Source organism: Petaurus breviceps, unplaced genomic scaffold (genome assembly GCF_028583685.1).
Source record: "Petaurus breviceps papuanus isolate PSGF00001 unplaced genomic scaffold, PetGlider_PUasm1.0 90740, whole genome shotgun sequence".
Lineage (NCBI taxonomy): Eukaryota > Metazoa > Chordata > Mammalia > Diprotodontia > Petauridae > Petaurus > Petaurus breviceps.
The window spans coordinates 8,107,624-8,119,321 of NW_027187330.1; the positions used below are offsets into that span (position 1 = coordinate 8,107,624).

Consider the following 11,698-nt stretch of genomic DNA (forward strand, 5'->3'; position numbering starts at 1 on the left):
TTAAAAAACTACATAAGTCTCCCCTTAGCATTACTAATCGAAGGAAAGGCCTGAGGTTTGAATTTGGGAAACCTTCCTTGAAGCCTCATAACATGCTTCAGAAATACCATGAGAACAAGCATCCCATGATGAAATCACAACCATATTTTTTTCCATGTTGGAAGATGGAACTGTGATAAATCTGGCAAGTGATTGTCAGGGTGAATAGTAATAAGTATTAAAAGCCTGCAAAGAATTGCCTTCTACATCTGATTGTTTGACTGTTCTCACTTAGAGGGGTCCTCCTACTCATTGTTGTACTTTCATTTAAATGCATAAAATGAATTCATTTGAAATAGGCCAATGGAACTCAACAGCCTATCGAGAAATGGAAACGAACTATATGGAAACACTGAGATTGCCTTAATTCTAGAGCAAACTAATGCCAGGCATCCAAGCGGAAGATTTCAAAGCAAGTAATGGGGCAGTGTTTTGTTTTGCTTTTTAAATACCCTTGTGAGCTGCAAGTAAAGAGGGATCTGTGTACAGATGAGTCAAATGTCTCCAAGGTAAGCTAACTACTGGCTCCACTGATTCTGACTCTATTCAACTTAAGCAAATGTTTCCTAGTTTATGGAACTGAGGTGACAGTTATTTTCCCTATTGGTGCACCAGAAAGGAACTAAGATTTGAAGGCTTGAGTTCAAGTCTTGGCTCAATAACTTACAGTGATTTAGGGCAAATGATAATGATCAGTTTCCACCTCTGTTAAATGTAGTTGTTGTGAATGAACATCATGTGAGTAAATGTACTTTAGATTGCCATATAAATATATTATTATTCCAGTGACTCTTCTAGGAAGTCCTGGGTTAAAGTCCTGCATCTGTAATGTAATGGTTGTGTGATCCTGGGCAAATCACTTAATCTCTCAGTGCTCTGGGCAACTCTTTACAACCTTAAGTTGTAGGGAAAATGCCAACTTATTTTGGCAGAGGGAGTATCCTCTTTAGGGAATTCTCTATGATGGTCAAATCACAAGCCCATACCTTATACATGAAAAACAGTGTGATGGAATCATTCCCATGACCACACTGATAATTAGGGTAGAGTAAGACCTAGAAGTCATTTGATGTTTTGAAGTGAGACAAGTTCAAGTCCCACTTCCCCTTCCACAGAATTGGGAATAGTAAGAGGCAGTAGTTGGAGACCATCTAATCCAATACCTTTTTGAACAAAAATCCCCTGTACTGTGTCACCAAAGTGGACATCAGGACTTTGCTTGTAGCCCTCCACTAAAGAGGAACCTGCAATCTGTTCCAAGAATGCCCTTCAACTGCTTCTGATCTTTTCTTCAAAACAAAATAGATCAAGAATTTTTCTAGCTTTACAGTTATGTGATCTTGTGAAGTTTAATCTCTCCTCCCAAGATGACAATGCATCAGACTGGAAGGGGGGGCAGGGCAGTTGTGATGAGACCAAGGCAGAGGTGACCCAAGACCCAGGTGAGGGCTTGGGGGTAGTTGTAGTACAAAGGTTCTGGCCATAGCTTGGATGGGTGGGCCAAAGGTCCACTTAAGAGGAAGCATGCCCCCTCTAAGCTCCTCTTGCTCTGGGAAAAATCCCAATTGCTTTGCTCTGCTTTTTTGAGTCTATATCACAACTTTTGTTGTCCAATTCATTAGCAAATGAATGAATGGATGCGCATTTATTTATTACTTACTTGTGCCAGTTACTGTACTAAGTGCTTAGGATACCTATAGATAGTTAGCTCCTACCCTCAAGGAACTTCCCTTCTAATGTAGGAAGAAAACATGTAAAAAGGAGCTAGAAAACTGGGGGTGGGGGGGGGGCAGGGTTCAGCAGCACATGTTGACCTGCTTAAAGGCATAATAAGGTGAAAGCTCACTTACTGTGGCCCAGGGTCCAAGGGACAGAGTTGAAATTTAGGAAGAAGGGAAAGGAGGAGGCTGGCCAATGTACAGGTGGTGAAATTTAGAAATGACTAGCCTTACTCCAAGGTTGGGAATTTCTTCTAGGACAGCAAGGGAAGATGAGATCATGGCAGACCTATGATGGAGACAACTGGGGACAATGAAATCTCTGGAATTGCTCACATTCACCCCCATAAGGTATGGATGTTTGAGATTTCTGGAAACATGTTACTTGCTTTCACATCCCAATCCTACTTTCTTAGTCAAGAGAGCATTTTGGTGAGTCTCAGTTGGGCTAATGTTTAACGCCAAATACAGTACCACATTTAATTTCACTGACATTTAATTTCCTCTGTTCCATTTTTGTTCACTAAAGGCTAATGAAGATTTTTCCCTCCTCCCCTGAAATTATGTGAATGATGCATTGTGTGGGGTTCAATTCGAGCTCTTATACTACCTTTCTATGAAATCTGGGGAAAGTCATATTTCCTCTCTGGACCTCAGTCTCTTCCTTTTTAAAATGGCAACATGAGGGGGGAAATGATCTCTATGGTACTATAAAGTTCTAATGTTTAAGTAATTTATGATGGTTCTAAGAAAATTTTAAAACATGTTATTAAAACAATGAATGATTATCACCTTTTTATTCCTCCTATTTTATGTTTAACAAATGAGACCGCTTGCAATCAGGAAAATCTGAGTTCATATTCAGTCTCAGACACTTAATGACTCAGTCACTCAGTTGTGTCTGACTCTTTGTGACCCCATGGACCATAGAAGGCCAGGCCCTTCTATCTTCCACTGTCTCTTGAAGTCTGTCCAAATTCATATTTGATGTTTCCATGACACTATCTATCCATCTAATCCTCTTCCAGGGTTCATGGTTGCAAGAATGAACCAAGAAAACTTGGAGATAAGTCTATCTAGGAGTAGTGAGCAATGCTTAAGGCAAAGGAAGTCATAAGCTGCATGGTCTCTGGACCAGGAGTGGCTGGACAAGTAATGAATAGAGGATAGTAGATAATGGCAAACATTAATACCTAGCTTTCCATACTCAAGGTTCAAATGCTCCATTCTGATTGCAGGGGAAGATCTTGCCCCATTGGAACCATGAATTCTCTGGAAGAGTTTGTGTCCCAGATTACTTGGTAGAGACAGAGGAAAAAAAAGAGAAGAGAACTATACTCATTTGGAAATGTGGCTGGGATTGTTTCTCTGTTGATTCAGTGTTTACTTGTGTTAATGTGATTCCTAAGAACCTATGGACTTTACTATCTATCATTGCCACTGAACCATAAAAATGACTGAGACTTCCCATTTACCCTGCACCTCATCCCTCCCTCATGTATTATTTCCCCCACCGAGGGTCCCTTGAGAACAAGGCCTACCTTGATTTTCTATTTGTATTCCCAACGCTTAAAAGAGTGATTGGCACATAGTAAACATTTAATAAATGCCATTTCATTCATTCATCCCATGCCTGGGTCTGAGAGCAAGGGAAGTAATTGAATATCTGAGTTAGCTTCCTAAGTTGAAAATGTTCTAATTGGATGGGAGCCAGAAAGGTACAATATAATTGAAAATCCCCATGATTTGACTTGAGGGTCTAGAGTCTAGACAAAGCAAACAGAATCTGAAAACTAACCACTGAATCATTCATTTAGCAGACAATAGGTCTTAGCAGTACATTAGAGTATAAATAGCACTGGATTTGGAGGCAGATTCTAATCCAATACATCCATTAAGATTTTGTTAAGTACCAGGCACTGTTCATTGCTAGAGATAGAAAAATAGAGAATGAAATTATCTGTCCTCTCAAAGAGCTTACATTTTACTTCAGATGACAACAAGGTCACATGTAAGCATATAAAGAATAAATGCAAGGGAGCATGGGTACTGGTAGTTGGGGGGGGGGTTCAGAAGAAGCTTAATGTGGAAGTTAGAGCTGAAACTGTGTCTTAGGGGAATAAAGTGAATCTATGAGGCAAGAATGAGGAGAAGGTGCATTTCAGTCATGGGGGACCTTCAGTGCCAAAGTACGGGGATGGGCGATGGAGTGGCGTAGAGGAAAAAAAGAGAGGACAGTGTTTTCAGTCATAGATGATGGGATGGGGAGCAATATTCAGTGGGGCCAGGTTGTAAGAATTTTTAAAAGTTAAGAGAGGACTGTATTTTTATATCATTGTTTTTCAGTCATAGTTTACTCTGTGGCCCCATTTGGTATTTTCTTGACGAAGATAGTGGGGTGATTTCCCATTTCCTTCTCCAGCTGATTTCACAGATGAATAAATTGAGACAAACAGGGTAAAGTGACTTGCCCAAGGTCACACAGCTAGGAAGTATCTGAGGCCAGATTTTAACTTGGAAAGATTAATCTTCTTGTCTCCACACCCAGCACTCTATCCACTGTGCCACCTAGCTTCTTGACTCAATATATTTGAGTCAAGGAGGTACTGGAGTTTTTTTGTTTTGTTTTGTTTTGAGTAGAGGAGTGATGTGACCAAATGGACACTTTTGGAAAATCTCTTTAGCAACATTTTGGAGAGTAGATTGAAATGGAGAGAGACTTGGGGCAGAGATGTAGGAGATGGAGAGGGCATGATTGAAGGTTATGTAGAGAGGGTTGTATAGGAGATAATTTCTAGAGGAAGAAGATTTATCCAGACTCTTCTTCTTGCTGTGTGACCTTGGACAAGCCACTTTGCTTTGTCAAGCCTCTGTTTCCTTCTCTGTGAAATGTAATAATATTAATACCACCTGCTTCACAAGGTGTTTTGGTATAGATCAAAGGAGAAAGTAGATGTGAAAATGTTCTAGAAATAAAGTCTAGTGATACACACTGGGCCTGTGGTTTCAGTGGTCTGAGCAGCGGTGAGGAACCTGCAGCCTTGAGGCCACATGTGGCCCTGTAGGTCCTCAGGTGCTGCCCTTTGATTTGTTCTGTGAAGTTTAGATTCAGGCAAAGGGTGCACTTGAGGATCTAGGGCCACATGTAGCCTCGAGGTCACAGATTCCCCACCCATAGTCTGGGGAGTCCCAGAGGAGAGCATTCTGTCTACCAATATAGGCTGGAACCTCTTTGACAACTGACAGCATTAAAGAAGTGACCAAAACACTGAGAGCTGAGTGACTTGCTGAGGGTCACATACTCCATATGTGTCAGAAGCGGGAATTGAACTCAGATCTGTCAGACTTCAAAGCCAGCTCTCCCTCTCTCCACTGTGCTAAGCTGCTGCTCTGTAGTGGTATAAGGGGTTATTATTCTATTCCCTTTGATAGGCCCCTCTAAAACTACAGTGACTAGATGCCTTCAGATAATAAAAGCACCTTCTCCCCAAAGGAGAAAGAGGAAGAATCAGTTTTTCTCAACTGTAAGCCTGTTAAAATGTTTTCTCTTTGCATTCCAGGTGGCTCTTTTGGAAATCAGAAGGGCATGCAGGGACCATCTTTGTTAATAACCCACATATGCAGGAGAGAAACACTGGCTGAGTTTGATTCAGAATGTAAGGAATCTTGTCTTCTGTTGATTTTAATTTATGAGCATTTAATGAAAAAAAAGAGAGACTGAAAAAAGTCTCTGCAAAAGCTCCAGTGCTCATGGAGAGAATTTTAGTAGAGAAGAGTTTTCTTTGTCTTCTGAAGCCATGTATTTTAGAGTCAAACTGACACTGTCGTTGCATGTCTAGGTATATTAGTTCCACAGAGGGTAGGATACACTTGGGTACCTTTTTACCTTTCCCCTATCAGGGAATTTAAGAGACTAGCATCACAGAATGCTGGAACTCCTGAGAGGGACCATGGAGATTTTGTCGTTCAAGGCCCTCATTTTATAGGTGAGGAAATGGAGGTCCATAGAGGTAAAGGCCACACAGCTAGTTAATAGCAGAGCCTGGACAAGAGGTCAGCCTGAGTCTGAGTCTGGCACTATTTACATTCCACTACACATTCGCCACTCCGTGGATTCTACATGCCTTTATTTTAAGCAAGCTTCTTTCCAAGTGTGTTGGCTTAGACTCATCTTTTGTCGGTAGTGTTTGTGAGCTCCCCCAGGATAAGAGTGGTGTCTAATGCCCTTGATGGATATGGCTTCCTATATTCTACTGTTTAAGTTTTGTAATGGCCCTAGGTGTTAGGAAGCTATCCTTGGCTTGATCAGAAATCTGCCACTGCTGCTTTTACCCTATAAAAGGTAAAAATAATGTTTTGGTCAATTGAATTCAGTAGGTATGTGTCACGATCCCTCCTGCCTGGACATTCCTTTGTCTTTGCTCTGGTAGGGGCTTAGTCACAGAGGAAGTTAATTGGTAATCAGATGACCTCAGTTCAAATGTGGACTCTACAACCAGTTACGTGTGTGAGCCTGGCTAGCTTCCTTGTCTTGGGTCTCAGATTCCTTCTTTAAAATGAGAGTCATGGACTTTCTAAGAGCTCTAAATCTATGACTTTGAAACTTTGGTGAGTAATCAAAAGGAGGCCTTTGGGATTCAGGTCCCACTACATTTGTGAAACCTCCTCTTTCCACCTGAGTAAAGTCCCAATTGTACATGAAACTTTGTGGTCAGTCAGTCAATAAATAATTATTAAGCACTTACTGTATACCAGATCCTGTGTAAAGTGCTGGTAATACAAACAGAAGCATAAGGAAATACTGTCTCTGCCCTCAAGGAGCTTACATTCTTTTTTTTAAATTAAATTATTTATTTTTAGTTTTCAACAATCACTTCCGTAAGTTTTTAAATTTTCTCCTCCTACTTCCCCTCTCCCTCCCCAAGACAGCTTGCAATCTGATATGGGCTCTACATATGCATTCCTATTAAACACATTTTCACCTTAGTCATGTTGCATAGAAGACATTCTTTTAAGAAAAAAAATAATTAATTTGTTTTTAGTTTTATAATTCACTTCCATAAGATTTTGAGTTTCAAATTTTCTTCCCCTCTCCTCCCCCCTCCCCAAGACAGCATGCAATCAGGTATAAGCTCTACTTAAGCCTTCATATTAAACATTTTCCCATTAATCATGATGTAAAGAAGAATTAGAATGAATGGGAGGAACCACGAGAAAGCAGAAACAACGAAAAACGACAACAAACGAAAGGGAGAGCAGATAGTCTGCTTCTATCTGCATTCAGACCCCACAGTTCTTTCTCTGGATGTGGATAGCATTTTCCATTCTGAGTCTTTTGGAGTTGTCTTAGATCCTTACATTGCTGAGAAGGGCTAAGTCTATCAAAGTCTGTCATTGCACAATGTGGTTGTTACTGTGTACAATGTTCGAGGAGCTTGCATTCTAATGGGAGAAGAAAACATGTAAAATAGAACTGAAAGAACAAAAACTGTGTGTGTGTGTGTGTGTGTGTGTGTGTGTGTTTGCACATAGAAAGGGCATCAGATGCAAGGTGGAATGATCTGAGAGTTCTGTTTCTGCCCTCTATAAAGGAAGGCATTGGGAGGAGTTTGATATTCTGTCTTTCAAACAGAGGGGAAAGGAGGCTGAGGGAGGTGGGATCAATTAAGGCTTGTGTTAGCAGCATGGTGGTGAGTTTAGAAGTGATGAGCTTACCCTGGAAGGGGTATCTAATTCCAAGGAGCTGAAACTAGCCAAGGCAGATGCAAGGTAGAGATTAAGGTTGAGAGCTATTAAGTGACTTGTGCAAGGATCACGCAGCTAATAAGAGACTGATTTGAGTCCAGGTCTCCCTGACTCCAAATCCAATATCCTATGTACTGTTATACCTAGTTGCCTCCTCAATGGAATAGGCAGGTTGAAGAGTATGGGGGAGTGGAAAGAATGTTGCTTGTGAGGTCAGACAAAGGGTGCTGGAGCCAGCTCAAACCAGCCTACCAGAACAATTGTTAAATTTCTATCTAAGGCATTTATACCACAGAAATAGGCAAACACTACAAATTAAGGCTTGATTTATTATTTTGTATATTGTTTAGACTTAACAAATTGATGGAGAAAAGCTAATAATGAAGATTAAACTTAAAAGTCTGTTCTGCATACATTTTCCTCCCAGAAAGCTGGTTGTTAACATTTATCATATCATAGTTAGGTCAGAAAATTTAGCTTTGAATCTGGGCTCTGCCACCACTAACTAAGGTTGTCACTTTGGACAACTCTTTTTGCTTCTTTGGGTCTGGTTTCTTTACCTATAATATCGTGGGTTTGAACCAGATGGCAGCTGAGGTTATGTCTAGCTCTAAATCTGTGGTCCCATTGTCCCAACTCTCAGACTAGTACTGCTTTTTATATTGTGCTGCACTTTCCCTTGTGTTCTCTTTGTGTTCTAGGCCAGTGGATGATTTGTCACTCTGTTTCATTTCTTTCAGTTTACCTTCTTCAGAAAACTGCATGGAATGCTCCAAATTCCAGGTTACCAGCTCCAGAGGGATCCTTGCACTTTGGACAATTCCAAGATCTGTCTTACCCAGCTGAAGTCTCACATTGGTAAACTTAGGAGAATCCAAGAAGAACTTGATCATGTGCTGAATGGTTGATGTCCAAAAGAGCTCTGACTGATGCTTAATGAATTCCGGATGATGTGACTATATATAACACTCAGTACAAAGCCATTTACCCTACAGGCATTCAAGAAACCTGAACTCAGTTTGAGTTAAATTGAATGTGATAATGGTAATAACTAACATTTATGTAGCCCCTTAAGGCTTACAAAGAGGTTTCCTCAGAATAACCCTATGAGTTAGTGCTGCTCTGTAAAAGTCAACAGGACTCTGGAGGTAGGAAGAACCTGGGTTCTAAGTCCACCATAACGCTTATTGGCTATGGCCAAGTCAGTTTACTTTACTGGGCTTTAGTTTCTTCAAATAGAAAATGGTGATGATGATGACAGTGATGTTTGTGTGGTACTTTTTTCATAGAGTAGATCAAAGATCAAATAAAACGATTTGGTGGTGTGAAAGCACTATGCAAACAAAAACATTGTGCTGGCTATTTCTAAAAGGATGTGTGATATCACCATCATAAAGAACTCTTGTCATAGATTTAGAGTTAGAAAGAATGTTTTTCGAAAGATGAGATCAAGACCTGGATGACTTAAATGATTTACCGGAGTTAAGCAGCAGAAGTGAAATTTGAATTTAGGTTCTAGGACTCCATGTTCAGTATTTTTCCCCCACTGTCACATTATAATGGAGTCTAAGTTACAAAGCAGTTAATTGACTTGCTCTTAATCACATAGCTATTAAATGTCAAAATTCGGATTTGCATCTAAGCTTTCATTACTCTAAACCCAGAAAAATGACCTCTTTCAGCTAATAGTGTACATATTATTGTCCTCACTTTACAGATAAGGAAGCTTAGACTAGGAGTTAGTAATGTCAGGGCTAGGATTTAAGCCCTGGTCTCCTCGATCCAAGGTCAGAACTTTTTTTTTTTTTAACTATACTCTATGATACTTCCCAATGTGATTTTTTTTTCAAAAATAATAATTTATTGCTATATATGTACCCCTAGAATTAAGTTGAAGGGAATCATAAGTGTACCAGACAGTCTCAGTCTCAGTAACTCAGAAGGGGAAGCCAATATTTCCTCACTTTGTGCTTAAAAACATTTTTTAACACACTGCTATTTATCCAGGCTGCCCTTGAATGCTTTTCATTGACCATAGCATGACTTTAGAATTCATATTTCTGAAAGAAAATCCTCCAGGGGAGATTTTTGGGGGTCAGCTACTCTTGAGCATACTCGTTTAGACATAGGACCATTAAGTAAACAGCCTTGCCAAAGTAAAGCAAGCTAGAATGAATAGATTTGAGAAACTGAGTTCTGCTGGAAGTTAAGGGTGATTGCTTCAGTCCCTGGGCGGACAGAGAGTTCATGTTCTTCAGGTAGGTAAGCTTCTCCAACAAAATGTAACGGAAAATGAGGCAGGTGCTCCAGTAACTGGGCTATGATGCCAGCATATTCTTCCTCCACATGAAAACCTTCTCTCAATTACAGTTTTCTGCTCTGCCTGTTCCATGCAAAGGTATAACCAGCAGATGATTCCCTTTTTTTCCTTTCCTACCTTGGAAGTGCTTACCATGTTGACTCCACTTGTTGGAATGTCCTTTGCTTTCTTCTCCCCTAACCCATGTTGTCCCATTTAACACTCACCAGACTTACCATGGTCAAGATAACCTCTTGGTGATCTACAAGGACATCCAGATTGAGCCTCTTGTGGTTTAATTTACTCTAGTGATACCCATTTGATCTAACACCTTTTTTAGTGTCTTGGCAATTTTTCAGTTACAGAGATATAAAGACAACAAATGCTTATCGAGTATTATGTCAGAGCAATGTTGGATCCTTGGGGAAATATAGTTGGAAGTGTGGTCCTGCCCTCAAAGAGCTTACAGTCTAGGAAGTAATTAAGAATATGATCATGAGCTATTTGCAAAATTGCAGTATCTCTGAGTGGGAAAGGACCTCAGAGACCATCTAGTCCAACCTATACATAAGCAAGAATCCTTTCTACCATACTCTTGACGATTGGTGAGAAAGTTTTTGCTTGAAAACCTCCAGTGAAGGGAACCACTCATTTCAGACTAAGTTTATTCCACTTTTGGAAAGTTCTGATTGTGAGGATATTATTCTTTATATTAAATCTAAATTTGCCTCTTTGTGACTTTCACTTACCACTCCTAGTTCTGTACACAAAGAACAAATCTGTTCCCTATTCCACATTTCTGCCCTTCGTATACTTTAAGACAGTTGCCATGACCTCCCTTATTCTGTTTTAGACAAATCATCACCTCCTTTAACTTATCCTCATATTGGTCTTTTTTTTCAGCAATGTTGTCAAATGCCTCCAATGGGGATGAACACAGCATCAAGGTTAGCTACTGCACTGATCGTAAATTATTCAACTCAAAAAGGCTACAAGCCAAGACTGAAGTGAAGGGACGGTTGGTGCATGAATTTTTGTTTAGAGATGATTGTTCACTCAAAGCAGCCTCTGAAACTGAGATGCAACAAAATGTGGATTAATCCTCTGCTGCTTTTGCTAATTTTGACTCAGTAATTAACACCAAGAAAAAAAGAGGTTCTCTACTAGACAGCAGCATCACACCATCCATTTGTGGAACCATTAGTTACAGTAAGTGGAGAAGTTTTGAATGCTGTGGATAAGTTCACTTACCTTAATAGTATACTTTCCAGGGATGTACATATTGATAATGAGGTAGATGCATGCATTGGCAGAGCTAACTCAGTGTTTGAGAGGCTCCAAAAGAAAGTGTTGGAGAGAAGAGGCATTAGACTGACTACCAAACTGAAAATCTACGTGGCCATTGTTCTGACCTCGTTACTGTACGTCTGTGAAATCTGGACAGTATATCAGTGCCATGACAGGAAGGTGAATCACTTCCATTTGAACTGTCTTAGGAAGATTCTGAAGATCACCAGGCAAGACGAGTTACTGGACACTGGGGTCCTTAATAGAACTAAACTGCCAAACTCTACTGCATTATTCAAATGACAAACATAATGCTTGCCTAAAAGACTATTTTATGGAGAACTTACACAAGGCAAGCACTCACATGGTGGTCAGAAGAAGCGAGACAAGGACACTCTCCAGGTCTTTCTGAAGAACTTTGGAATTGATTGCATGACATGGGAGACACTGGCACAGGACCTCCCAGAGTGGCATGTCCTCATAAAAGAAGGTGCTGTGCTCTATGAGCAAAACAGAATTAAAATAGCTCAAAAGAAATGAGACATACAAATTTAGAGAATCCACCCCAGATGTTCACATGGACTATTTTTGCCTGACCTATGGTAGAGCA

At 40.2% G+C, this 11,698-nt stretch overlaps 1 long non-coding RNA gene across 1 annotated transcript; it reads left to right on the forward strand.

Annotated features, from left to right (window-relative positions):
* The first annotated feature begins 252 nt into the window (after window positions 1-252).
* On the forward strand, window positions 253-8,790 carry LOC138145452 (uncharacterized). The gene is made up of 4 exons (XR_011164232.1): window positions 253-548; window positions 2,016-2,108; window positions 5,318-5,413; window positions 8,243-8,790. It is a non-coding gene; the product is annotated as an uncharacterized lncRNA (long non-coding RNA).
* The last annotated feature ends 2,908 nt before the right edge of the window (window positions 8,791-11,698 follow it).